The sequence below is a fragment of the Eulemur rufifrons genome, chromosome 30, assembly GCF_041146395.1.
Source record: "Eulemur rufifrons isolate Redbay chromosome 30, OSU_ERuf_1, whole genome shotgun sequence".
Lineage (NCBI taxonomy): Eukaryota > Metazoa > Chordata > Mammalia > Primates > Lemuridae > Eulemur > Eulemur rufifrons.
The window spans coordinates 89,383,719-89,409,009 of NC_091012.1; positions in this window are offsets into that span (position 1 = coordinate 89,383,719).

The following is a 25,291-nucleotide window of genomic DNA, read 5'->3' on the forward strand; positions in this document are numbered from 1 at the left end:
TCTTCCATTCGAAAGTGCCTTGCTTGTGAGCTGAGGGTGTCTGTTCTCCCTCCAGTGGAGAAGGGGGCATAACCCTGTGCTCTGGCAGTGAGAAGAGCAGCTCTGACTTAGTGACCAGGTCCTGGAACATACCAGGAGGTGGGACTTCTCCTCATTTCCCCCCATCCACTGCTGTTGACGTAGCTGCAGCTGTTCCCATGGGGAGCTGGAACAGGTGCATCAGAGGATGATCATTCCAGGGCATTTAGGAGCAGCTGTAGCCTCACTGACACCCTGCCCACCATGTCTAGGCTTGCATGGAGGGTCAGGTCTTCCTCCTTTAAGGAGCAGTAGCTTCCTGCATTGGAGTACAAGCAAACTGAAGTGCTGCCTATTTCAGGCTGAGAGGTTTGACACTGAAGCCATCTGGGTGGAGGGCTGTGGGACAGGTGTTTTCCATGGCCCATAGCTACACTACAGCCTGGAGGAAAACAACCTTGTCTCCCTGAACCAAAAGTCATGAGCTCCAGGACAGCGAGATGCTAGGGACAGATAGCATGTCTACCTACCCAGCTGTGGAGCTGGTTCAGTCCCTTCCCTCCATCCCCCAGCCCCCACCACAATGGACACGACGGTACATTTCAACACAAGCTCCCCTCACCCACCCTTGTCAGGGATGGTGCTTCCACCTGTCATTGGGATGTATGAGGGGGAGTTTGGCGGTATAGCTAGGCCCAGCTTTGTCCCCCCTCAAGGGCTGAGCACGGGACACATTGGACATTCCACAGACCACCTCACCGCCTGAGCAAACTGAGACCAAGCACACACCATCAGCTCCTGCTGCAGCTGGCACATAAACGCCACCTACTGGCATGATGATTGAACTGCAGCCCATTGAATCCCTACTAAAATTAGCATCTGAGAAAACCACCACACAAAGGCTATCTATGACCAAGGACCACATACAGAGATTTGGCCCCCTTAAAGTACCCGAAAATCAAAGCGAAATGAACAAACACAACATACATCACACACACACCCTCAAGGGGACAAATTTAAAAATTAAAAAGTCCCATCCAAATGAAAATAAATTAAAAAATAAGAAGTGACAGCTTCTCCAGATGAGAAGGAACCAGAGTAAAAACTTTGGCAGTATGAAAAAACAGACTGTTTGACACCCCCAAAGGATCACACTAGCTCTCTAGCAATGGATCCCATCTAGAAGGAAAATTCTGAAATGACAGATAAAGAATTCAAAATACAGATTGCAAGGAAGTTTAACCAGATCCCAGAGAAAGTTAAGAAAACAACACAACCACTCCCCAAAAAATTCAGGGAATGAATAAAAAATTACTAAAGAGATAGATTTATTTACAAAAAATAAACCAAACAGAAGTTATGGAAGTGAAAGACGCATGGATAGAATTACAAAATGCAGTTGAAAGCTCAAACAATAGAATATACCCAGCCAAAAAAAATTTCAGATCTTTAGGACAGTTATTTTGAATTAACCCAGTCAGACAAAAATAGACAAAATAATTAAAAGAAATAAACAAAGTCTTTGAGAAATATGGGATTAAGTAAAACACATAAACCTATGAGTCATAGGTATTACTGAGGGAAAAGAGAGAAAAGTAAAATGTGTTAAAAACCTATTTGAGAAAATAATGGAGGAAAACTTTCCCAATCTTGCAAGAAACTTAGACATCCAGATAGAAGAGGCTCAGTGAACATAAGAGAGGCACATTGTAAAAAGGTCTATACCAAGGCATATAGTCATTAGGTTATCTAAGCCAATGCAAAGAAAAAAAATTTTAAAGTAGCAAGACATGAATGTCTAATTACCTGCAAAGGAAAGGCCATCAGACTAATAGCTGACTTCTCAGCAGAAACCTTATAAGCCAGGAGATATTGGGGTCCTATTTTCAATATTCTCAATGGAAAGAACTATTAGCCATGAATTTTGTATCCTTCTAAACTAAGCTTCATAATTAAAGAGAAATAAAGTCTTTCCCTGACAAGCAAATGCTAAGGGAATTTGTCACCACTAAATCAGTCCTACAAATAAATGCTCAAGGGAGTTCTAAACATGAAAACAAAAGGTAGATCATTGGCAGCGTAAAAACACATGAAACCATAATACTCACAGGTCCTATAAAAACAATTTCACAGTTGAGAATATAAAGCAATTTGGTGACAAGTAACATTATGACAGGAACAGAACCTCACATATCAATATTAACTTTGAAAGTCAACAGGATAAATGCCCCACATAACATAAACAGATTGGTGGAATGGGTAAAAAAAAAAACAAAAAAACCCAGAATACAAATAACAGCTGCCTTCAAGAATCTCACTTACCTGGTAAAGATATTTACATATTCAAGGTAAAGGAGTGGAAAAATATTCCATGCAAATGGAAATCAAAATGAACAGGAGTAGCCGTAATTATATAAGATAAAATAGACTTTAAATCAACAACAGTAAAAAAAAAAAAAAAAAGACAGTGAAGGCCATAATATAATGATAAAGAGGTCAATTAAACAAGAAGATATAACAATTCTAAATATATAAGAACCTGCCTGCAAAGCACTCAGATTCATAAGACAAATACTTCTAGACCTAAGAAAAGAGATAGACAAAAATACAATAATAGTGAGGGATTTTAACACTCCACTAACAGCACTAGACATATCACCAAGGCAGAAAATCCACAAAGACACACTGGAATTAAACTAGACACTAGAATAAATGAATCTAACAAATGTTTACAGAACATTCTACCCAACAAATGCAGAATATACCTTCTTCTCATCAGCACAAGGAACATGTTCCAAGATAGACCATATTGTAGGCCATAAAATGAGTCTCAAAAACCTTTAAAAAATAGAAATCCTAACAAGTATCTTTTCAGATCACAGAGAAATAAAACAAAATTAATTCTAAGAGGATATGTCAGAACTATACAAATACATGGAAATCAAATAACCTGATCCTAATGACCTTTGCGTCAATGAAAAAATCAAGATAAAAATTTAAAAATCTTTGAAATGAATGATATTAATAGAGTTTATCACTACTAAGAGGGAATTTTATAGCACTGAATTCCTACATCAAAAAGACTGAAAGATCACAAATTAACAACCTAACATTGTACCTCAAGGAACTAGAAAAATATGAACACACTAAATGCAAACCAGCAGAAGAAAAGAAATAACAAACACCCAGAAAGGAACTAAATAAAATTGAAACCAAAAAATACAAAGGATCAATGAAACAAAAAGTTGGTTCTTGGAAAGATAAACAAAATCGATAGACCACTAGCTAGATTAACCAAGAACAGAGAAGATTCAACAAGCTCAATTAGAAATGAAAAAGGAGATATTACAATTGATACCATAGAAATACAAAAGATTATCTGAGACTACTATGAACATTTCCATGCCAAAAAACTAGAAAATCTAGAAATAATGGATAAATTCTTAGAAACATACAACCTCCCAAGCTTGAATCAGGAAGAAATAGAAATCCTGAACAGACCAATAATGAGTAGCAAGATTGAATCAGGAATTTTAAAAATCTCCCAGTAAAAAACCAATGATCAGACGGATTCACAGCTGAATTCTACCAGGCCTACAAATAAGAACTGGTAACAATCCTACTAAAACTGTTCCAAAAGATTGAAGAGGAGGGAATCCTCCCTAACTCATTCTTTGAAGACAGTGTCACCCTGATACTAAAGCCAGTGAAGGACACTACATAAAAAGAAAACTACAGACCAATATCCCTGATTAATATAGATGTAAAATTCCTCAACAAAATACTAGCAAACTGAATCCTAAGGGACATCAAAAAGATAATTCATTATGATCAAATTGGGTTTCACCCCAGGGATGCAAAGATGATTCAATGTACACAAGTCAATAACTGTGATTCACCACATAAAAAGAATTAAAGACAATATCAAGACAATATCAATAGATGCAGAAAAAGCATTTGATAAAATCCAGCATCACTTCTTTATAACAACTCTCAACAAACTAGGCACAGAAGGACCATACCTCAAAATAATAAAAGCCATATATGACAAATCTACAGCCAACATCATATTAAATAGGGAAAATTTGAAAACATCCCCCCTCAGAACTGCAACAAGACAAGGATGCCTACCTTCACTGCTTCTATTCAAAATAGCACTGGAAGTCCTAGCCAGAGCAATCAGACAAGAAAAAGAAATAAAGGGTATCCACATTAGAAAAGAGGAAGTTAAATTGTTTGTTGATGATATGATCTTATACCTAGGAAACCCTAAAAACTCCTCCAAAAGATGCCTAGATTTGATAAGTGAATTAAGTAATGTTTCAGGTTATAAAAGCAATATACATAAATTAGTAGCATTTCTACACACCAATAATGACTAAGCTGAGAAACAAACCAAGAACTCAATCCCATTTATAATAGCTGCAATAAAAATACCTAGGAATATATTTAACCAAGGATGTGAAATGTCTTTAGAGGAAAACTACAAAACACTGATGAAAAAAATTGTAGATGAAACAACCAAATGAAAAATTACCCTATGCTCATAGATTGAAAGAATAAATATTTTTAACATGACCATACTGCCCAAAGCAATCTATAGATTCAGTGCAATTCCTATCAAAATATCATCTTTTTTCACAGAATCAGAAAAAAATTCTAAAATTTATATGGAAGCAAAGAAGAGCCTATATAGCCAAAGCAATCCTAGGCAAAAAGAACAAACCAGGAGGCATCACAGTACCTGACTTCAAATTATACTATAGTGCTATAGTAACCAAAATAGCATGGTAGTGAAATAAAAGCAGACATGTAGATCAATACAACAGAATAGAGAAGCCAGAAATAAAGCCATATACCTACAACCAACTGGTTTTTGATGAAGCAAGGACATACATTGGGGAAAAGACACCCTATTCAATAAATGGTGGATGGAAAATTAGATAGCTTCATGCAGAAGAAGGAAACTAGACCATATCTCTCAGCATATACAAACATTAATTCAAGATGGATTAAAGGCTTAAATACACTATAGGATACTAGATCCCCATTTTTTTATGGCTGAATAGTAATCCATGGTATACATATACCATATTTTGTTAATCCACTCATGTATTGATGGGCACTTGGATTGTTTCCACATGTACTCAATACTAAATTGAAACTAATTGATCAACACTTATGTGCACATATGAAACTAAAACTCAACGGAAATCAAGCAGGCGGGAGGGGGGAGGAGGGGATGGGTAAATTCACACCTAATGGTTACAATCCACACTAACTGGGTGAAGGGCATACGTACAACTTTGAATCAAACTGTACAAAAGCAAATTATGTAATCAAAATGTATGTACCCCAGTAAAATAAAAAAATTAAAATTAAAAAAACATATCTCATCAAAAAAAAAGACTTAAATGTAGGACCTGAAACTATAAATATTTTAGAATAAAATCATGGAAAAACTCTTCTGGATATTGGCCTAGGCAAAAAAATTATAAGTAAGATTCCAAAAGAAAATACAACAAAAACAAATAACAGCTTTTGCACAGCAAAAGAAACAATCAACAGATTAAATAGACAAACTACAGAATGGGAGAAAATATTTGCACGCTATACATCTGACAAAGGAATTATATCCAGAATCTACAAGGAACTCACACAACTCAGCAAGAACAAAACAAGCAACCCCATTAAAAAGTGGGAAAATGATATGAATAGGTATTTTTCAGAACATGATATACAAACAGCATACAAATATATGAAAAATGCTCCAAATAATAAATCATAAGAGAAATGTAAATTAAAACCACAATGAGATACCAAATTACTGCAATCAGAATGGTCATTACTAAAAAAAAAAACAAAAAAAAAAAACAAACAAAAAAAACAAAACAATAGATATTGGCACAAATACAGTGAAAAGGGAACACTTATACACTGTTGATAGGAATGTAAATTAGTACAGATCATATGGAAATACCATTGAGATTTCTCAAAGGACTAAAAGTAGATCTACTATTTGACCTGCAATCCCACCACTGGCTATCTACCCACAGGAAAAGAAATCATTATATTAAAAAGATACCCACACTCATATATTTATTTCAGCACAATTCACAATAGCAAAGATATGGAATCAACCTAAGTGCACATCAACCAATGAATGGATAAAGAAAATGTGGTTTATATATACCATGGAATACTATTCAGCCATATAAAAGAATGAAATAATGTCTTTTGGAGCAACTTGAATGAACTGGAGGTCATTATCTTATGAGAAGTAACTCAGGAATGAAAAACCAAATACCACATGTTCTCCCTTATGAGTGGGAAGTAAGCTATGTCTATGCATGGTCATACAGAGTGGTATAATGGATATTTAAGACTCTAAATGTAGTAGCATGGGAGTGGTGAGGGATGAAAAATTACCTATTGGGTACGATGTACACTATTCAGGTGATGGGTACACTAAAGGAACAGACTTCACCACTATATCATATATCCATTTAACAAAACTCCACTTTGTACCCCCTAAATCTATTGAAATAATTTTGATAAAGAAAAATACCTTTTTACATGCTCTGTGATTTCCTTCCTCAGTGTTTCATAGTTCTCCCTATAGAGGTCCTTTATCTCCTTAGTTAAATATATTCCTAGGTATTTTATTTTCTTTGTTGCTATTTTGAAGGGTATTGAGTACTTAATTTGGTTCTCCGTTTGACTGTTATTGGCATATATGAATGCCTCTGATTTGTGTGTATTGATTTTGTATCCTGAGACTTTACTGAATTCATTGATCAATTCCAGGAGTCTCTTGGTTGAATCCTTGGGGGTTGCTAGATATAATATCATATCATGAGCAAAGAGTGAGAATTTGATCTCTTCTGTCCCCATTTGGACACCCTTGATTCTGCTCTCTTGCCTGATAGATCTCGCAAGGACTTTCAATACTATGTTGAAAAGTAATGGGGACAGTGGGCAGCCTTGTCTGGTTCCAGTTCTAAGTGGGAAGGCTTTCAATTTTTCCCCATTCAGTATGATGTTGGCTGTGGGTTTGTCATATATGGCTTGTATCATTTTTAGATAAGCCCCGTCTATGCCTATTTTGTTAAGCGTTCTTATCATAAAAGGGCATTGAATTTTGTCCAATGCTTTTTCTGCATCAATTGAGAGGATCATATGGTCTTTATTTTTGCTTCTATTTATGTGGTGAATTACATTTATAGATTTGCGTATGTTAAACCATCCCTGCATCTCTGGGATGAAGCCCATAACCATACCATGTTTGTTGATCGAAAGAATTAATATTGTTAAAATGTATATACTACCCAAAGTGATCTACAGATTCAATGCAATCCCTATTAAATTACCAACATCATTTTTCACAGACATAGAAAAAATAATTTTATGCTTTGTATGGAACCAGAGAAGACCCCGTGTAGCAAAAGCAATTTTAAGGAATAAAAACAAAATGGGAGGTATTAATTTGCCAGACTTCAAACTATACTACAAGGCTGTGGTTATTAAAACCACTTGGTATTGGCACAAGTGCAGGGACACAGACCAGTGGAACAGAACAGAAAATCCAAATATAAAACCATCCTCATATAGCCATCTAATCTTTGACAAAGCAGACAAAAACATACTCTGGGGAAAAGATTCCTTATTCAATAAATGGTGCTGGGAAAACTGGATAGCCTCATGTAGAAGACTGAAACAGGACCCACAGCTTTCACCTCTCACAAAAATCAAATCACGGTGGATAACAGACTTAAACCTTAGGTGCGAAACTATTAGAATTCCAGAAGAAAATGTAGGAAAGACTCTTACAGACATTGGCCTAGGCAAAGAATTTATGAAGAAGGCCCCTAAGGCAATCACAGCAACAACAAAAATAAATAAATGGGACCTGATTAAATTAAAAAGCTTCTGCACAGCCAAAGAAACAGTCAAGAGAGTTAACAGACAACCTACAGAATGGGAAAAAATTTTCGCATACTACACACCAGATAAAGGACTGATAACAAGAATCTATTTAGAACTCAGGAAAATCAGTAAAAAAAATTGAATAACCCTATCAAAAAGTGGGCAAAGGACATGAATAGAAATTTTTCAAAAGAAGATATAAGAATGGCTAACAAACATGAAAAAATGCTAAACATCTCTAATCATCGAGGAAATGCACATCAAAACCAAAATGAGATATCACTTAACTCCAGTGAGAATGGCCTTTATCAAAAAGTCCCAAAACAATACATGTTGGCGTGGATGCAGAGAGACAGGAACACTCATACACTGCTGGTGGGACTGCAAACTAGGGCAACCCCTGTGGAAAGCATTATGGAGATACCTTAAACAGATTCAAGTAGACCTACCATTTGATCCAGCAATCCCATTATTGGGCATCTACTCAAAAGAACAAAAGACATTCTATGACAAAGATACCTGCACCTGAATGTTTATAGCAGCACAATTCACAATCGCAAAGATGTGGAAACAACCTGAATGCCCATCAATTCATGAGTGGATTAGTAAGATGTGGTATATGTATACCACGGAGTATTACTCAGCTATAAGAAATAACGGTGAGATGGCATCCCTTTTGTTCTCCTGGAGAGAGTTGGAACCCATTCTATTAAGTGAAGTATCCCAAGAATGGAAAAATAAGCACCACATGTACTCACCATCAAATTGGTTTCCCTGATCATCACCTAAGTGCGCATTTGGGAATAACACCAATTGGGTATCGGACAGAGGTGGGGGGTGGGGGGAGGGGATGGGTGTATACCTACATGATGAGTGCGGTGTGCACTGTCTGGGGAATGGACAGGCTTGAAGTTCTGACTTGGGGGGATGGGGGGGCATGGGCAATATATATAACCTGAACTTTTGTACCCCCATAATAAGCTGAAATAAAAAAAAAAAAAGAAAAATACCTTTTGACTAAACAAAAAAGGTTAAAGTCATATGGACCCAGTCATGTCACTCTTAGTGAAACATTGGCTTGTCTCATAGCTTTCACACTAGAGGTTTATCCAATGGTAGAAAGCCACAGGGTCTTCTCTGCACCAACATTTGGGTCCCATAAAGAGAATCTCGTTTGGACATAATCAATCACATGGCGTGTTCAGGAAAAGGCATTCATGGCAGGTCTTCCTCTGCCTCCAGGACTAGATACACCTACCCACAATGATATGTGTGAACACAGCAACTCTGCATGGAACAATTCTGTTTCCATCAAGCAATACAAGAGAATGAGAACTGTTTCTGCACAGGCACCTATCTTTGCCAACTAGAGCCTTCCATAACTTCCAATTAAATATCACATTTCTCTCAGGTTCTACTTACACTTCAGCCTGCTCCCCTCAACTGGCTAGAAGATCATTTAAAACTTAAATTTAAGAGAAAAATCAAATGCTTAGGATGGTAGTGAAAAGTAATCCTTAAATACTGTCTGTGATATTAAAATAAAGTTAAGAGAAGCTTCCTTGGGTAACTCTAATATACTGGTCTCATTTTGCTGGAAGGGACCCTGAGTGATAGAGACAGGAAAATATCCTCACTCTCAACTGCAGAGAACAGCAGAGCTGTGTGTACTGTGAGCAATATTCAGAAAAGGAACAACTTACCTGAGGCCTCAGCGGCAATCTACATGGCATGTACAAATTATCAACCAGTCATTCTCAAACTGTAATGTGCATTTGAATTATCCAGGGCCATCTTGCTACAATGAAGCTTCTGATTCCACACAGGTCTGGAGTGGAGCCAATGCTGGTGGTCATTAGCCTTCACTGGGAATATGGAGGGCCCTCTCCTTCTCTCCCTGAAGTTCTGAACTAGGCTGTCCTTTCTCTAGTAAAGTGAAAGGGGAGCAGAAGCTTGGCTGAAGCTGGCAGGAATTTTAAAAATGCAAACAGATGATTTATCAGTTAGATGATTCTTGGTGACTTTTTAAATTTTTATCAGTACAATATCATTTATACAATAAGTGAAAATAAAAAATATTTTTAAAATGGGACTTAATTAAACAAAAAACCTTTGCATAGTGAAATAATGGAGTAAATAGACAACCTACAGAATAGGAGAAAATATTCTCAAACTATGCATCTGACAAAGGACTAATATCCAGAGTCTACAAGAAAGTCAACTCAGCAAGGAAAGAACAAATAACCCCAACAAAAAGTTGGCAAAAGACATGGATAAATATTTTTCAAAAGAAGATATACAATGGCCAAAAAACATATGAAAAATGTTCAACATCACTAATCATCAGAGAAATGCAAATTAAAATTACAATGAGTTACCACCTTAGCCCAGTCAGAATAGCCATTATTATAAAGTCAAAAAACAATAGATGTTGTTGCACATGCAGTGAAAAGGAAAGGAAACACTTATACACTGTTGGTATGTAAATTAGTTAGAATGTAAATTAGTACAACCTCTATGGAAAACAGTATGGAGATTCCTCAAAGAAATAAAAGTAGATCTACCATTCAATTCAGCAATTTCATTACTGAGTATCTATGCAGAGGAAAAGAAGTCATTATATCAAAAAGATACCTGCACTCTTATGTTTATTACATCACAATACACAATTGCAAAGATATGGAATGAACCGAAGTGTCCATAAACTGATGAGTAGATAAAGAAAATGTGATATATGTGTGTATATGCACACACATATATACATATACATACATACATATATACACACATATACATATATACATACACATTAAGGACTACTACTCAGTCATAATAAAGAATGAAATAATGTGTTTTGCAGCAACTTGGATGGAACTGTAGGCCATTATCCTAAGTGAAATAACTCAGAAATGGAAAAGCAAATACTGCATGTTCTCATTTATAAGTGGGAGCTAAACTATGGGTACAGATGGTGGTACAGAGTGGAATAATAGACATTGAAGACTCTAAAGGCACAACAAAAACATTGAAGACTCCAGAGGGTGGGACTGGGTGAGGGAAGAAAAATTACCTGCTGGGTACAATGTATACTATTCAGGTAGTAATGGAGTAATGGATACATTAAAAGCCCAGACCTCATCCCTATAAAATATATCCATGTAACAAAACTGCACTTGTATACCCTAAATATATTGAAATTTAAAAAACCCAGCTATTTTGAATTCCTGATCAGAGTGCTCACATGTCATCATCTCATTAGGGCCAGTCACTGACTTTTTGCTTTGTCCATTTAAGGAGGTCATGGTTTCCCATTTGTTGCTTTTTATTGTGGACATGTCTATGTTTCATCATTGAAGAATTAGTTATTTATTCCAGTATTCCCTGTCTGACTTTTTTGGTTGTTATTGAATATATTTGCTTAGAGATCCTTTGCAATTTACCTGTTGAATATATTTATGTTAGGACACTGCCTTCGTCTTGGCACTAGATGGAACCTTAAGCCCAAGTTTGCCTTGGCTCTAAGCAAATGTTCAGAGTGCTTGCTTGTTTCAAATGTGAGAGGTTCCAAAGTGGATACCCTGGAAATATGGGAGGGCTGCCTAGGGTTTTGTGCCCAGGGGACCTATGGAACCTGCCTACTACAGCGTGGTGCAGCTGAACAGCCACTCTGATTTGGCATCTCCTTTGGCCAAGATACAGAGCACTATTTTGTGTACTGGGGATGTGAGTCCCACTTCCCCCCCTTTGTCTCTTTCTTCCCTCAGGAGTTTTACTCTCTTCAGGCACTTGAATGCTCCCCATGGGTTAGGGCAGGGACAATTTTCCTCCAAGGGAACACAGGATAGTGGGGAAACTGGTTGTCCAACTTGATGTCACTTTTTATAATGTAGAAACAGTGAATCTAGAAGAAATTTTCCACATGACCAGTGCCTGGCAGATTGGGAGAGGGGAATTGGTGCTATAAGTCTGATTCTTTTACCATTTCCTTGGAGATTTTTCACTTCTTTGTGTCCCTGTAAACTGTCTCATCCTCACACTTGAGTTCTGGGATATTGCTCATGATCATCTTGACACTGTATATTTGTTTTTAGTTTTCTCCTGTGAGGAAAAAATGAAGCCAGCTTGCTTCTACTCCGCCATTTTGAAACAGGTCAGGGAGATTTGAGATATTTCTAATCTGTGGAGCTTAAACATTTAATCCATAATTTTTACTTAATGAGCCCATATCAATATATTTCACTTAATTCAACTTCATATTCCTTCCTTAAGGGTATGTAATACCATACCCTTAAGCTCAATAGCAAATCATTCCCCAGGTGTCTGTCTGTAAGGATCAGGAAATGCAGGCAGTTCTTTTGGTATGTAATACATCTTCTCATTGTTCATATTTTATACTTCACTCTTTGGAGTCTGCTAGGACAAGACTACTTATAGGTCTAGAAGCAAACAGGGTGACAAGGGTTGGTACTGAGGAAACTCAGCTGTACTTTGCCAAGGTAACTACCTCAGAGAAAGTCATTACAAATTATTCAGGCAAAGAAAGGCCAACTTTATAAGGTAGGGTTTGAAGGGCTGCTTTGATTGGCAAAAAAATTGCAGAATTTAGGGGTTTTATGTGGTCATCTTCAGTATGAACTGCCTATATTTCCCTGTCCCAATTTTCAGGATTCCTTTCCTTCACAAACAATGCCTCAATTTAACAGAAAACACAGCTCAGAGGTTGAGATTTCAATTTGTATTGTAATTTTGTCACTCCCAGAATGAGACTCTGGGTTTAACTTTCAGAAACATCAGCCTTGGAGCTACAGGAAATGAATGTTTCTGTCAGGGTAAGTACAAAAGTTTTCAGTTTATTTATGCAAAATTTAAACTGATAATGTGAAACCCTGAGCTTATCTCCCCCAACCACCCCCTTTGTCCACTGAAACTAGGAGCAACAGACCAAGCTCATTTTATTTTTTAGTTTGACTACAATGTTCTACGGTAGCAAATACATGGTCACCCAGACATCACCTTCTATAGATGTTTTATTCGGAGTATCCAGTGGCAATATTTTGCATATCTCTATTGCTGCATCATGCCATGGGCTACCAGTATCATCTTTGCTGGAAACAGAGTCTCCTTTTTTACTCTTTATACTCTCTTTTTATTTTTAAAATTTTTAATTATTATGGGTACATAATAGTTGTATATCTTTATAAGGTACATGTGATATTTTGATAGAGGCATACAATGTGAATTACTCAAATCAGGGTAATCAGGGTATCCATATCTTCAGGCATTTAACATTTCTTTGTGTTAGAAAAATTACAATTCCACTCTTTTAGTTATTTTAAAGTATATCCTAATTTGTTTATTATATTCACTTTGTTGTGCTATCAAATATTGTTCATTCTATATAACTATATTTTACACCCATTAATCATACCCCCTTCATTCCCCCTACCCCACTACCCCTTCCAACCTCTGGTAACCATCATTCTATTCTCTGTCTCCATGAGATCAACTGGTTTTATAATAATATTTAGTTCCCATATATGAGTCAGAACATGCAATATTTGTCTGTCTGTGCTTGGCTTATTTCACTTAACCTAATGTTCTCCTCTTCCATCCGTGTTGCTGCAAATGACAGGATTTCATTCTTTTATGTGCCTATATAATATTCCATTGTGTATATGCACCACAATTTCTTTATCCATTCATTCACTGAATGGGCACTTACATTGATTCCATATCTTGGCTATTGTGAATACTGCTACAATAAACACAGGAATTTAGAAGTAGGATTGCTGGGTCATATGATAGTTCCATTTTCAGTTTTTTGAGGAACGTCCATACTGTTCTCTATAGTGGTTGCACTAATTTACATTCCCGCCAACAGTATATGAGGGTTCCACTTTCTCCACATCCTCACCAGCATTTATTATTGCCTGTCTTTTTGATAAAAGCCATTTAACTTGAATGAGATGATATCTCATTGTAGTTTTGGTGTTCATTTCTCTGATGACCAATGGTGTTAAGCATTTTCTCATATACCCGCTGGCCATTTGTATGTCTTCTTTTGAGAAATGTCTATTCATACCCTTTGTCCATTTTTCAATCAGAATGTTTGAAATTTTTCCTATTGAGCTGTTAGAGCTCCTTATATATTCTAGTATTAATCCCTTGTCACATGAATAGTTTCCAAATATGTTCTCCTTTAAATTTCTTTTATCAGTGTTTCATAGTTTTTATTATAGAGATTCTTCACTTTGTTGGTTAAGTTTATTCCTAGATATTTTATTTTATTTATAGCAATTGTAAATGGGATTATTTTCTTGGTTTCTTTTCATATTGTTTCCTATTGGCATATAGAAATGTTACTGATTTTTGTATATTGATTTTTGTATCCTGCAATTTTCCTGAATTTATCAGTTCAAATAGTTTTTTCTGTAAAGTCCTTAGATTTCTCTAGCTATAAGATCATATTATCTGCAAACAAGAATAATATGACTTCTTCCTTTCCAATGTGGATGCCTTTTATTTCTTTCTCTTGTCTGATTGCTCTAGCTAGAACTACCAGTACTATGATGCATAACAGTAGTGAAAGTGGTCATCCTTGTCCTGTTCCAGATCTTGCTTTCAGTTTTGCCCCATTCAGTATGATACTAGCTGTGAGTCTGTCATATATGGCTTTTATTGTGTTGAAGTCAGTTTCTTCTATATACAGTTTTTAAAGATTTTTTATAATGGAGGATGCTTATTCAATGGTTTTTTGGTATCAATTGAAATGATCACATTGTCTTTGTCCTTCATTCTGTTGATATGATGTATCACATGGATTGATTTGTGTATGTTGAAAAATCCTTGCATCTCTGGAATGAATACCACTGGATCATGATAAATAATCTTTTGAATGTGTTGTTGAATTTGTTTTGCTAGTATTTTGTTCAGGATTTTTGCAGTTATATTCATCAGCGATATTGGCCCATAGTTTTCTTCTTTTTTTCCTTTAGTTGTGTCTTTGTCTGATTTTGATATCAGAGTGATATAAACCTCCTAGAATGAGTTTGGGAGTATTCCCTCCTCCTTGATTTTCTGTGATAGTTTAACTATTAACAGACTTGGTATTCATTTTTCTTTGGATGCTTGGCAGAATTCAGTAGTGAAGATATCAGGTCTCGGGCTTTTCTTTGATGGGAGACTTTTGACTACTGCTTCTATCTCCTTACTTCTTATTGGTTTATTCAGGTTTTGGATTTCTTCTTGGTTTAATCTGCCTAGGTTGTATTTGTATGGGAACTTATCCATTTCTTCTACGTTTTCTGCAGTATTAGTTGTAATGTTTCCTTTTTCATCTCTGATTTTATTTATTTGGGTACTCTCACTTTTTTTTAGTCTGGCTAAAGGTGTGTAAATTGTGTTTATCTTTTTAAAAAATCAACTTTTTTTCATTGATCTTTTGTATTGATTTTTTGGTTTTAATTTCATTTATTTCTTTTTTTTTTATATAGTTCTTTTATTTTTTATTTTATTTTTTTTTCAATTTAGTTTTACAGAATCAAAGAGTCTAACAGTATATCTTGTTAGATACAGTATGTCCTCATAATGTATACATTATTTCTTGTACAATGATATGAAATAATATGGGTACAAACATTTTGGTTATGTGGAATGCATTTGCACAGCACAATTCAATTTAATTTATTCTGCTCTTATCTTTGCTTTTATTTTCTTTTCTTCTACTAATTTTGAGTTTAGTTTGCCCTTGTTTTTCTAGGTCTTAGAGATGCACCGTTAGGGTGTTTATTGCAAGCTTTTGTACTTTTTTTGACGTATGCATTTATTGCTATAAATTTTCCTCTTAGTACTGCTTTTGCTGTATCCCACATGTTTCAATATGTTGTGTTTTTATTTTCGTTTCTAGAAATTTTTACATTACCTTCTTAATCTCTTCACTGATGAGCATTCACTGAATGCTCTCTTCACTGGCCATTTCGGAGCATATTGTTTAATTTCCATGTTATTGTATATTTTCCACAGTTCCTCTTATTGTTTATTTCTAGTTGCATTCCATTGGGGTCAGAGCCAACACTTGGTATAATTTCAATTTTTGAAAATTTTAAGACTTGTTTTGTAGCCCAACATATGGTCTATCTTTGAGAATGATCCATGAGCTAAGGAGAAGAAGGTGTATTCTGCAGCTGTTGGATGAAACCTTCTATAAATAGCTGTTAGGTCCTTTTGATATACAGTGCAGATTAAATCCATTGTTTCTTTGTTGATTTTCTGTCTGGGTGATTTGTCCAATGCTCAAAGTGGGGTATTGAGGTCTACAGTGGTTTTTGTATTGGGGTATATATCTCTCTCTCTTTAGTTCTTAAAATTTCACCTTTTATATCTGGGTGCTCCAGAGTTAGGTGCATATATATTTAGAATTGTTAAATCCTCTTGCTGAATTGACCCATTTATCATTATATAATGATTTTCTATGTCTTTTTTTTACAGTTTTTGCCTTAAAATCTATTTTACCTGGTAGAAGTATAACTACTCCCATTCTTTTTTGAGTTCCATTTGCATGGAATATCTTTTTCCATCCATTCATTTTCACTCCATGTGTATCTTTATAGATGAACTGTGTTTCTTGTAGACAATGAATAATTGGCTCTTGTTTTTTTTTTATCCATTTAGCCACTCTATGTCTTTTGATTGGAGAGTTTAGTACATTCACATTCAATGTTATTATTGATAGGTAAGGACTTAGTAGTGTCATGTTGTTACTTTATTTGTGGTTAAGGTCCTCTCTTTCTTCCTTCCTTCCTGTCTTCCTTTGTTAAAAGTAATATTCTCTGGTAATGTGTTTTAATTTCTTGCTTTTTATTTTTTGTGTATCTGTTATAGATTTTCTTATTTGAGGCTTACAAAAACATTTTATGATCAATTATTTTAAACATATGACAAATAAACAAGAAAAAATAAATCTAACAGTAACTCTTCCCTTTAACTCTATGCCTCCCCGACATTTTAACCTTTTATTGTGTCCATCTGTGTCTTTTTATACTATCTCTCAAAAAATTTCTGTTATTTTTGGTAGGTTTGTCTTTTAGTCTACCTACTCAAGATATAAGTGATTTATGCACTACCATTACAGCAATAGAGTGTAATGTATTTGTGTACTTACTGTTAACAGTGAGTTGTATACCTTAAGATCATTTCTTTCTGTTCATTAACATCCTTTTCTTTCAGATTGAAGAACTCATTTTAGCATTTCTTGTAGGGCAGGTCTGGGGTTGATGAAATCCCTCAGCTTTTGTTTGTCTAGGTAAGTCTTTATTTCTTCCTCATATTTGAAAGATTTTTTTTTAGGCAAGATGTAATATTCTAGTGTTAAAGTTTTTTTCCTTCAGCACTTTGAATATGTCATGCTAGTCTTTCCTGCCTGTAAGTTTTCCACTGAGCAGTGTGCTGCTAGATGTATCCGAGCTCCTTTTTTTTTTTTTTTTTTTTTTTTTTTGTTGAGACAGAGTCTCACTTTGTTGCCCAGGCTAGAGTGAGTGCCGTGGCGTCAGCTTAGCTCACAGCAACCTCAGACTCCTCGGCTTAAGCGATCCTACTGCCTCAGCCTCCCGAGTAGCTGGGACTACAGGCATGCGCCACTATGCCCGGCTAATTTTTTCTATATAGATTTTTTTAGTTGTCCATATAATGTCTTTCTATTTTTAGTAGAGACGGGGTCTCGCTCAGGCTGGTCTCGAACTCCTGACCTTGAGCAATCCACCCGCCTCGGCCTCCCAGAGTGCTAGGATTACAGGCGTGAGCCACCGCGCCCGGCCCCGAGCTCCTTTATATGTTACTTTTATTCTTGCTCTCCTTAGGATCTTTTCTTTATCCATGACCTTTGGAAGCTTTATTGTTAAATGCCTTGAGATAGCCTTATTTGGTTTAAATCTGCTTGGTATTCTATGACCATGTTGTACCTGAATATTGATATCTTTATATAGGTTTTGAAAGTTCTCTATTATTTCTTTGAATATACTTTCTACCCTAATCTCACTTTCTATCTCCTCTTTAAGGCCAATAACTCTTAGATTTGCCCATTAGAGGCTATTTTCTAGATCTTGTAGACATGCTTAATTCTTATTTATTCTTTCTCTTCTGACCATGTATTTTCAAATAGCCTGTCTTCAAGCTCACTAATTTTTTCTTCTGGTTGGTCAATTCTGCTCTTGAGAAACTGATGCATTTCTCAGTTTGTCAATTGAATTCTTCAGCTCCAAAATTTCTGCTTGATTTTTTTATTGTTTCAATCTCTGCTAAATTTCTCTGATAGCTTCTGAATTCTATCTCTATGTTGTCTTGAAGTTCACTGAGCTTCTTAAGTACAGCTATTTGGACTTCTTTGTCTGAACGTTCACCTATCTCCATCACTCCAGGACTTGTCACTGGTACTTGAGTTAGTCTGTTTGGTGAGGTCATGTCTTCCTGGATATTCCTTATGCTTGGTGATATTCTTTGATGTTTAGGCATTAAAGAGTCAGGTATTTATTTTAATCTTTGAAGTCTGGACTTGCTTGAACCTGACCTTCTTAAGATGTCTTTCTAGATATTCAAATGAAATTGAGTGTTATGATCTAAGTTTTTGGTCACTGCAGCTATATCAGCACTGGGGGTGTCTCAAGCCCAGTAATGCTGTGACTCTTGCAGACTCCTGGTGGTACTGCCTTGGTGGACTTGTGTAAGATATCGGAGAATTTCCCAGATAACTGGGCAAGGCCTCTCATTCTATTCCCTCACTCTCTGTGTTTGGCTGCTGGAATTTGTGGAGGCATGACGTGGGAACTCCCTCATAGCTACCAGTACCTGGTGATGCCTAAAGCCAGTACGTTTTCACACAAATCCAGTGGAGACTGTTGCCTGGCTACTTTTGATGTTTATTCAGAGGCCAAGGGCTCCTTAGTCAGCAGATGGTGATTCCTGCCAGGACTGTGGCCTTACATTCTAGGCAACTTGTTTCTTTCTGGCCCAGGGTGGGTCTTGAGTGGGTCTTGAAATGTCTTTCAAGAACTAAGGCCTAGACTCAGGGGATTCAGGATTATGCTTGGTACTTTATTTTACTGTGGCTGAGCTCGTACTCAAGTTGCAAAACAAAGTCCTCTGAGTTCTTCCCTTTTCTTTCCCCAAGTGGAAGAAGACTCTTCCTGAGCTGCACTCCATTAGTTGGGGGAGAGATAATACTGGCATTGGCTTGGCCACAGTTGCTGGTGTCTCACTGGGTCATTTGTACCCCAACTGCAGTGGCTCTGAGCCAGCAGAGCTACAGTAATTGCCCAAGGACTGCAGCTTTTGTGGCCTGACTGCCTTATGAATTTAGTCCAGGACCCATGCTCCCTTTTTTTGTCAGCTGGCAGTGGGGCTAGGCAGAACTCAGGTTTTGGGGTGGAGGATTTCCCTTGGGCTGGGCTGGTGCTTCCTCTGTTGGCACCAGTAGAATTCTGCCTTGTGCTGTGTTCCTCTGTGCCAGGGCATCCCTGAGTTTCAATGCAAAGCCCCACAATCACTTCATTCTCTCTTTCCTCAGGCACACACGTTCCCTCTCTACTGGATGCACTGGCATGGAACTGCTGGGTGATGGAGGAGGGGTGGTGTAGGCAATGCAAGATTGTCTTTTCTGCCTTATTCAGTGCCTCATTCCTTGATATAATGTTAAAACCAGGTAGTATGATCATTCACCTGAGTTTTGGTTCTTCTGAAGGTACTCACTTGCATGAATAGTTGTTGAATTTGATGTTTGTGTGGAGGGACCATTGTTAGAGGTCTCTTGCTCCACCTATTCTCCTATGGAAGCAGAGTCTTTAATGACTTTAAATCTAATCAGATTAAATAATTAATTACAGAAAACCTAGAAAAAATTAAAAGCACATCTTTAATATCCTTCCCCCCCAAAACTACTTCAGTACCAACATCTGTATCACTCAGGTGCCAGAGAAACAACCAGTAAGGTATATATTAATAAATTTATTGCAAATAGTTGGCTTACATGATTATGAAGCTGTCTAGTAAAGTCTAAAATCCATAGAACAGGCCATTAGGAAAGGCAGAATGGATATCTCAGGCAGAAGTTAAAGCTATTATTCACAGGTGGAATTTCTTCTTCAGAAAAGCCCCAGGTCTGCTCTTAAGGCTTTTCAAGTCACTGAATCACATTCACCCAGAAAACCTAGGATAATGTTCCTTAAATAAAATCAACTGAATATGGGCTTTAACTACAAACTTACAAAATACATTCACAGCAGCACACAGATTGGTGTTGATTAAATAACTGAAAACTGTAACCCAGCAAGCTTGACACATAATGCTAATCATAACACATCTCTACTTGGGAACATTATAGTAAAAATATCAAAAGACAAAAACAAAGAACATGTTGAAAGCAGGAAAATAGAAACTACTTCTCACCTTCAAGGGAACCCCAACAAGATAATAGCTGCTTCTCATCAAAAACAATGGAAGTCAGAAGCAGTGAGATGATATACTCAAAATGCTGAAAGAAAAAAAGATAGTCAATCAGTAATCTGATATCCAGAAAAAATATCTTTCAAAAAAGTGAAGGTGAAACAAAGACATTCCAAGGTAAACAAAAACAGAATTTGTTACTAGCAGACAATTCACACAAGAAATAATGAAGTTTTTCAGGTTGAAAGGAAGTGACTCCACTTCCACACGGCAACTGGAATATGTATGAAAGAATAAGAGCACTAATAAAGGTAATTATTTAATTATAAAATGTAGTATATGTGCATATTTTATTTCCTTTCTTCTCTTAATTGGTTTAGAAGCAATTGTATAACACAATATGTATCTGATTATAATGTTGGACCTATAATGTAGAAATGTAATATATTTGCCAATAACAACACAAAGAAGGCCAGTGAAAGCAAAGGTGTATTGGAGTAAGAAAATGGCAACAAATGGTAACTTGAATCCACAGAAAGATATTAAGAGAACTGGGAACGCTAAAAAAGAAAGAGTTAATATAGTAAACTGTATAAATACATACTTGCTCTTGTTTTTTCCCTTGGCTTCTTCAAAAGACATAAAATTATGTAAAGTAATAATTATAACAATGTGTTGTTGCATTTTAAACATGTATGGCCATAATATGTAAAAGAATTATAGCACCAAAAGAAAGAAGAGGAAATAGAGCTATGTGGGAGTACAATTTCTATATCTCACAGGTATTAACTTAGTATAAATCTGAATTAGTTTCTAATAAGTTAGGATGTATATAGGAAACCCAAGAACAAACAATAAGAAAATTACTCAACAATATGGTGAAAAAATTATTAAAGGAATAAAAATGTCACATTAGAAAATATTCACTTAATACAAAAGACAGACACAAAGGAGGGATATAGGAACAAAAATATATAAAATGTATTTTAAATAAATTAAATGGGAGATGTAAATTCAATTCTGTCAATAATAACATTAAACATGAATGGATTAAACAATTTAATCAAAAGGTAGAGATTGGTTTTTGTAGTTGAGTAGTATTCCATAGTATACACATACCACATTTAATTAATCCACTCATATATTGATGGGCACTTGGGTTGTTTCCACACCTTTGCAATTGTGAATTGTGCTGCTATAAACATTCTAGTGGTGTGCACTGTCTAGGGGATGGACACGCTTGTAGCTCTGATTGGGTGGGGCAAAGGCAATACATGTAACTTAAACATTTGTACCCCTGAAATATTCTGAAATAAAAATATATATATATAAATAAAACTTTAAAAAAAATTAAAAAGAAGCTCTTTCCCAGTATCATTGTATAATAAGCAGACATTTTCCTTTTTAAAATTTTAAGTTCATATACAGAGTTAAGAAGCTGTTGTATATGTATGATCTAATAAAATTATTCTAAATAAAAAAGGTAAAGATTGTCAAACTAGATAACAAAGCAAAATGCAAGTATATATTGTCTACAGGAGTCACACTTTAAATTCAAAGATACAAATAAATTTTTAAAAAGCATAAGAAGGATAGAGTGACTACACTAATATTATGCAAAATAGACTTTGAAGTTAAAGATATTGCTGAAGATAAAGAGAGATACAATAAAAGTTTTAATACCATAGGAAAAAATAAAAAATATAAACACATATGAAACCAACACAGCCTTTAAACAAATGAAGTAAAAACTAAGAGAAATAAATGGAGAGATATACAATTCCACAATGGTAATGGGAAACTTCAATGCACTAGTCTCAATAATAGGTAGGTACAACTACCAGGCAGAGATCAACATTGAAATAGAAAACTTGAACAACATTATAAACCAGCTGGACAAAATGAACATCTAGAGGACAATCCCACCAAACAATATCAGAACAAACATTTTTTGCAACTGCACATGGAACATTCTCCAAAGTAGACCATATTTTAAAGCATTACACAAGTCAAATAAATTAAAATAATTGAAATCATACAACATATATTCCTCAAATAGAATGAAATAAAATTAGAAATCAAATATGTGGAAATTAAACAATACACTCATAAATAACTACTTAGTGAAAGCAGAAACCACAAGGAAAATTATAAAATACTTTGAGATGAATGAAAATAAAAACACAATGTTCTAAACTTATGGAATGCAGTTAAATCAGTGCTTAGAGGAAAATTTATAGTTGTAAATGCCTGTTTTAAGAAAAAAAAAATCTCAATTCCATAGCTTAAACTGCCCCTTAATACACTAGGAAGAGAAGAGCAAACTAATACTAAAGCAAGCAGAAGAAATAAAATACTAAAGACTACAGAAAATAATTAATAAATAGAGAGCAGAAAAACAATAGAGAAAATCAATAAAAACTAAAATTGGTTCTTTCAAGAGATCAACAATATTGACAAACATTTAGCTAAACTCATCAAGAAAAAATTAGAAGAATCAAATTAATAAAATTAGGAATGAAATAAAATATATAGATACTAACTTCATAGAAATGAAAAAGATTATAAGGGGAAATCATGAAGAATTGTATTGCAAAATATCAAATCACTTATATGAAAGGGAATAATTCCTTCAAAGACACAAACTACTGAAACTGACTCAAAAAGAAAGAAAAATGTAAGTGAATCTATAATAAGTAAAGGATTGAATTCGTAAATAAAAAACTCACTGTCCTTAAAGAAAAGCCCAGGTTCAAATGGTTTCATTGGTGAATGCTACCAATCACTTAAAGAAAAATTCATACACAATTATTATAATATTTTTCAGAAAATAGAAAAGAAGAAAATATTTTCCAACTCATGTTATTAGGTCAGTATTATTCTGATTATAAAACCAAATGATACATCACAAGAAAAGAAAACTACAAAATAATATATCTTATGAGTGTAGACATACTTATATACTCAACATTTGTTGAGGAAAAATCCCCAACAAAATAATAGCAAAACTCAGAGTGATGTCAGCAACATGGTGGAATAAGAACTCTTATTTCCCACACAAACATATCAATTCAGCAACAATTCATGAACAGATTTCCTTTGTGAGAAATAAGAAACAAATTGGAAAGTTCATACATCCCAGGAGCACATGGAATAAGTCTCATTGAAGCCAGTAGGAATGTTTGGAACAATCTCTTGCCAGAGAACCTGACCCCAATGCAGAAGCATATGATCAAGGAGTGACCCCCTAGTTCCCAGCTTCACCCAGGAAAGGAAAGTGGTTGGTTCATGTATCCAGTGCTGGCACAGCTTAGCCACCTGGAGGAGAATGGAGGTGGCAACATGAGCTAGTAGATGCCATCGATCTTACCCCTGCTTAGCATAAAGCAAGCAGAGAAAAATTAAAGCTCTCATCTTCCCTCTTGGGAGGGAAAGAGTTGATCCCTCCCACCAAGGAAAGCTCAGGACAGATGGCTTCACTGATGAATTCTATCAAACACTTAAAGAAGAATTAATGTCAATTCTTCTTAAAATCTTTCTAAAATTGAGAAGAAAGGAATACTTCCAGATTCAACACAGAGACTCCTGGAATTGATAAATGAATTCTGCAAAGTCTCAGGCTACAAAATCAATGCACACAAATCAGTAGCTTTCATATATACCAACATCAGTCAAGCTTAAAATCAAATAAAAGATGCAATATATTTCCCAATAGCATCAAAGAAAATAGAACACTTAGCAATATATTTAGCTAAGGAGGTTAGAGATCTATATAGGGAGAACTACGAAATACTGAGGAAAGAAATTGTACGGGATGTAAACAGACGTAAAACTATACCATGCTCATGGATTGAATCAATGTTGTCAAAATACCTATACTACCCAAAGTGATCTACAGATTCAATGCAATCTCTATTAAAATACCAGCATTGATTTTCACAGATCTAGAAAAAAATAATTCTATGCTTTTTATGAAACCAGAGAAGACCCCATATAGCCAAAGTAACCTTAAGCAAGAAAAACAAATTGGCAGGCATCAATTTACCAGACTTCCCCCTATACTAGAAAGCTATAGTAAGCAAAACAGCATGGCACAAGAACAGAGACATAGACCAATGAAAGAGGACTGAGAACCCAGATATAAAACCATCCTCAGATTTCCATATGATCTTTGACAAAGAAGACAAAAATATACACTGAGGAAAATAACCCTTATTCAATAAATGGTGCTGCAAAAATTGGATAGCCACATGTAGTAGACTGAAACAGGATCCACACCTCTCACCTCTCACAAAAATCAACTCACGGTAGATAACAGACTTAAACCTATGACATAAAACCTTAAGAATTCTAGAAGAAAAATGTTGAAAAAACTCTTGTAGAAAACTGGCCTAGGCAAGGAATTTATGAAGGAGAACCCAAAGCAATCAGCAACAACAAAAATAAATAAGTGGGACCTGATCAAATTAAAAAGCTTCAGCACAGCCAAGGAAACTATCATTAGAGTGAATAGACAACTTACAGAATGGGGGAAAATATTTGCATGCTACACATCCAATAAAGGGCTGATAACTAGAATCTAGAAAGAACTCAGGCAAATTAGCAAGAAAAAAAATCAAACAACCCCATTAAAAAGTGGTCAAAGGACAAGAACAAGAACTTTTCAAAAGAAGATAGACTAATGGGCAACAAACATATGAAAAAAAATGTTCAACATCTCTAATCATGAGGGAAATGCAAATCAAAACCACATTGAGATATCGCTTAACTCCAGTGAGAATGGCTTTTATCAAAATGTCCCCAAACAATAAATGTTAGCATGGATGTGGAGAGACAGGAACACTCATACCCTGCTGGTGGGACTGCAAATTAGTACAACTTCTATAGAAAGTAATATGGAGATACCTCAAAGAAC